Source organism: Triticum dicoccoides, chromosome 3B (genome assembly GCF_002162155.2).
Source record: "Triticum dicoccoides isolate Atlit2015 ecotype Zavitan chromosome 3B, WEW_v2.0, whole genome shotgun sequence".
Taxonomy (NCBI): domain Eukaryota; kingdom Viridiplantae; phylum Streptophyta; class Magnoliopsida; order Poales; family Poaceae; genus Triticum; species Triticum dicoccoides.
In genome coordinates, this window is record NC_041385.1 from 462735772 (window position 1) to 462741570 (window position 5799).

Genomic DNA, 5799 nt, shown 5'->3' on the forward strand with positions numbered 1-5799 from the left:
TCGTGGATCATAAGATAGCTAGCAGTGATATAACGAGAAAGGTGGCTAGCAACACTATCAGACTCCGGATCAATGATAGGGAAACGAACATGATGATTGTTGTGCAGAGAAGGATAGTAGTGGAAACCTGGGTGGTTCTGCATCCGGACCTCGTTGTAACGAAGCTCGACAAGGACCTCGAATGCAGCAAACTGGACATAAACATAATGACAAACAATATCATGATAATTAACCAATTATTAATAATGCAACAATATATGTAACATGCAGTGATCCTACTTTTATGAGAAAAATCACTCGGACTAGCTTACCAACGATGATCGCTCTTGGATCACAACCGTACCAACCTCGAGGTCTTAACTCAGTTTACCTCGTGATCTTTCAGGCGACCATAACCACGACCAACATTTGGTCTCAAACAGTGATCCTTCCGGTGATCACAACCACAACCAGCACTTGGTCCCGAACATCAAGATGGCCTTCCCACCATCATCAACCATGCAAAGTTTATCACTTAGTGTGCAAGATTTATTAAATGTTGACCCATGGTGTGACCTACTTTCGAGCGTGTCCGTAACCGTGGACTCGGCTATCGATAGATTAATACACTCTGCAGAGGTAGCACATTGTACCCACACCATGGAACCCATGGCCTCGTACTCCCATTCGGGTGGACCAACGGAATTCCGACGAAACCCCTCCATTGCCATGACACTCTCCCGGCCACTCCGACTCACTCCCATCGGGCTAGTCCTGGGTGGCCCTGTGTCTACCAAAGACACCAACGACCACTGTCGTGGCCAAAACATAAACGTCCCACATGGGGACACGGTACCATAATCTCAACAACGGGCACACAAGGTTATGTCTGCTTACCAGGCCAGGGAACCGCACGCCCATAACCTTCCCTCGTTGGAGGCACCAAACAGAGGCATGACAACGGACCGAATAAAGGCCTTCCCATAAAGGCAAATGTGGTTGCACTGGGAAAGACCCGATTCAGTGGCACCATGACCCGATCAATGATATATTCAAGTTAAGTTATTATCAGGTTCAACTTAAAGTGAAAATAACGGGTGTCATAGTATGCCATGAAATGCAACACGAACATATGCATCACAATTTAACGGAAATGACTGAGTCAACTATATTCATACTAAGCATAAACCTCAACAACTCATGACACTTCTCTGGTTAGGATTAAACCTCACTTTAAACAGAATCTTTTCTAGCAAATTTTACCTTTTTTACTCATGCAAGAAAATAATTCCAACTCATTATTTATATTCATAACCATATTACTTCCTTCATAACTAAAATTAGTTCTAGTTTCTTAACCAACTTAGTTAGCTTTAAACTTTCTGTAAACCAAGCATATTAACTTAAACAAGCAACTAACAGAATCTAAATAACATGATAGTGATTTAATTGCATGGATTAAATCATTCATTCAAGTAGGAAAATCACACTATTGTAATGGCACCATGAAAATGTTGTTGTGGCTTGCCTTAGTGCAGATGAGGTTCACAAGCCTCCTGGTGATCCTCAAGACAAGCCTCACTCTCTGAAAATAATTTTAAACACAAGAAGAAAATATCAAGAACCTTTCTGAAATTCACCAGAAAAATCTAGACAGCAAAGAAAAATCTCAATTTAGGTGAGCTGCTAGATTTCTGCACAAAGAACACAATGCAAAAAGAATCAATTCATTTGGACTTATGGTTAAAGAGTTTTGGCTGTTTGAAGATCTCGGAAAAATATGAATTTGAATTTAAATAAAAACAGACTGGGGGGTGACGTCGAAGGTGTAAAGCCTCACGGGCGCCACCACTCATACCGCTTCATGCGCGTACTGAGTGGCTGACTAGCGGGCCCCACTAGTCAGGTGAGGTGGAGGGGGAGAAGAAAACAGAGGATGGTGCGGCTTCGCCGGAGCACACACCGGCGATGAGGGCTTCTTGGCCAAAACAAGAGGGGGGTCGAGAGAGGAGACGGAGGCGCACCTGCCCGTACCCGTAGAGTAGCTAGGGGTGGTCGGGCAGCGTCGGAATCGGCCTCTCTAGCAGAGGCAGAGAGCGGAGGTCGCCGGAGACGAAGACGACGGCGAACAGAGGCGGCTCTAGGGGCTCCAACGAGGCGAAACAGCACCACCGAAGAACGGCGGAGGCCCTAGAAGGGTTGCGCAGGCCTGTGAGGGACTGGAACCGTGGAGACGACCCGAAAGGATCGCCGGCGAGCTCGAGCTCGGGGACGACGGCCCGCGGCCTGCCCGGCCGGGCTACGGCTTCTACAAGATCGTGGAGTGTGTGGGAGTGGTGGATGGTGCTCGAGGAGGCTGGGGAGGGCTCTAGTTATAGCCGAGCATCGAGGGGGGATCGGGCTCCGCCGGTGGACACCTGGACACGGCGCCCGGTGACGAACGGTGTCAGTGAGAGGGGGAGAAGGCGATGCTACTCATGCGGGAATTATGGGCGAGCGGGGATGAGCACAGAGCGAGGGGAAGGCGACGCGCACAGTGCGCAACGCACTGTTGCGTTGGCCGAACCACGCCCGTGCTTGCTGTGGCAAGCTCCGGCGTCGGCGAGTGCCAGGGGACAATAAAGAGAGCTTGGACGAAGATTGTGGTGAGGTTTGGCACGCTTAGGCAGTCGGGGAAGCGAGCACGCGCGCAACAGAGCGCTCGGCGGCACTCAGAGCGCGGCGACATGCAGGTTGGCATCATGCACACATGTGGTCACCGTGTGAACTCTGCCCTCAGGCCGACCTAAGTCCAAAGTTCATGTTTGGCTTGTTGTTCGTGGTAGTTTTAGTGGTTACCACACTTGGTTTTGGTCTCAGGTGCAGTAGAAAAGATTTCACACACCTGGTAAGTTTCTGGACAGTAACTTTGAGAGCTTACTATGGTCAAACTACTAGGAGTTGGGAGCTGGGCTTTGGAGGTTAGCAATCATCTACTAAGGTGATGATGCACAAGAAAAATCAGCCACAATGGAGCAAGTAAAATGGTAGTTGTTGTAGAAACAACCATTTTTGTCCAGAACAGAAAATATTTTTTGTAGCAAAAATATTCCAAATAGTGGTGAAATATTTTTGCTCAGGAAGGTTCCCTAGGGTTCAAATAATATTTGTGGATTTTCTCGGATTTTTTTGAGCAAGAAAAATTGGGGTTGCTTTGGAGCACATTGAGCTAGCTAGGGTTTAAGAGAGGGAAATGAATATTTTTCATTAAAGAAAAATATTCAAAATATTATTTTGAGTTGAACCAGAGAGGAAATGATGGTTAGAAAGGGAAATGAGGCACTTGGGTGAAAGTCAAGGGGTACCCAAGTGTTGAAGTCCATATGAAAAGATTCAAAACCCAAATTTCAAAATCAAACCAACTGAAAATCAGGCAAAGAGAAGAGGGCAAAAACCAGGCTGTCACACCTTTTTCGACAAGTCATTCTTTGTAGATAGTAACACTACTATCAGTGTCCGTTTTCCTCTTGAAGATCCATTTATTTTCTACAGCTTGCCGATCATCGGGCAAGTCAACAAAAGTACACACTTTGTTCTCATACATGGAACCCATCTGAGATTTCACGGCCTCAAGCCATTTCGCGGAATCTGGGCTCATCATCGCTTCCTCATAGTTTGTAGGTTCATCATGGTCTAGTAACATGACTTCCAGAATAGGATTACCGTACCACTCTGGTGCAGTATGTGCTCTGGAAGACCTACGAGGTTCTGTAGTAACTTGATCTGAAGTTTCATGATCATCATCATTATCTTCCTCACTAATTGGTGTAGGAATCACTGGAACTGATTTCTGTGATGAACTACTTTCCAATTTGGGAGAAGGTACAATTACCTCATCAAGTTCTACTTTCCTCCCACTCACTTCTTTCAAGAGAAACTCCTTCTCTAGAAAGGATCCATTCTTAGCAACGAATATCTTGCCTTTGGATCTGTGATAGAAGGTGTACCCAACAACTTCCTTTGGGTATTCTATGAAGATGCACTTCTCCGATTTGGGTTCGAGCTTATAAGGTTGAAGCTTTTTCACATAAGCATCGCAGCCCCAAACTTTAAGAAACGACAACTTTGGTTTTTTGCCAAACCACAGTTCATAAGGCATCGTCTCAATGGATTTTGATGGTGCCCTATTTAAAATGAATGCAGTTGTCTCTAATGCATAACCCCAAAACGATAGTGGTAAATCAGTAAGATACATCATAGATCACATCATATCCAATAAAATGCGGTTACGATGTTCGGACACACCATTACGCTGTGGTGTTCCTTGTGGCATGAACTGTGAAACTATTCCACATTCTTTTAAATGAAGGCCAAACTTGTATCTCAAATATTCTCCTCCACAATCAGATCGTAGAAACTTTATTTTCTTGTTACGATGATTCTCCACTTCACTCTGAAATTCTTTGAACTTTTCAAACATTTCAGACTTGTGTTTCTTTAAGTAGATATACCCATATCTGCTCAAATCATCTGTGAAGGTCAGAAAATAATGATACTCGCCACGAGCATCAACACTCATTGAATCGCATACATTAGTATGTATTATTTCCAATAAGTCAGTAGCTCATTCCATTGTTTCGGAGAATGGAGTTTTAGTCATCTTGCCCATAAGTTACGGTTCGCAAGCATCAAATGATGCATAACCAAGTGATTCCAAGAATCCATCTATATGGAGTTTCTTCATGCACTTTACACCGATATGACCCAAACGGAAGTGCCACAAATAAGTTGCACTATCATTATCAACTTTGCATCTTTTGGCATCAATATTATGAATATGTGTATCACTACGATCGAGATCCAACAAACTATTTTCATTGGGTGTATGACCATCGAAGGTTTTATTCATGTAAACAGAACAACAATTATTCTCTGACTTTAAATGAATAACCGTATTGCAATAAACATGATTAAATCATATTCATGCTCAATGCAAATGCCAAATAACATTTATTTAGGTTTAACACTAATCCCGAAAATATAGGGAGTGTGCGATGATGATCATATCAATCTTGGAACCACTTCCAACACACATCGTCACTTTACCCTCAACTAGTCTCTGTTTATTCTGTAACTCCTGTTTCGAGTTACTATTTTTTAGCAACCGAACAAGTATCAAATACCCAGGGGCTACTATAAACACTAGTAATGTACACATCAATAACCTGTATATCAAATATACCCTTGTTCACTTTGCCATCCTTCTTATCCACCAAATATTCAGGGCATTTCCGTTTCCAGTGACCATTTCCTTTGCAGTAGAAGCACTCAGTTTTAGGCTTTGGTCTAGATTTGGGTTTCTTCACGGGAGTGACAACTTGCTTGCCATTATTCTTGAAGTTCCCTTTCTTTCCCTTTGCCTTTTTTTGAAACTAGTGGTCTTTATCAATCATCAACACTTGATGCTTTTTCTTGATTTCTACCTTCGTCGATTTCAGCATCACGAAGAGCTCGGGAATCATTTTCTTCATCCCTTGCATACTATGGTTCATCATGAAGTTCCAGTAACTTGGTGATGGTGACTAGAGAACTCTGTCAATCACTATCTTATCTAGAAGATTAACTCCCACTTGATTCAAGCGATTGTAGTATCTAGACATTCTGAGTACATGCTCACTGCTTGAGCTATTCTCCTCCATCTTTTAGCTATAGAACTTGTTGGAGACTTCATATCTCCCAACTCGGTTATTTACTTGAAATATTAACTTCAACTCCTAGAACATCTCATATGGTCCATGACGTTCAAAATGTCTTTGAAGTCTCGATTCTATGACGTAAAGC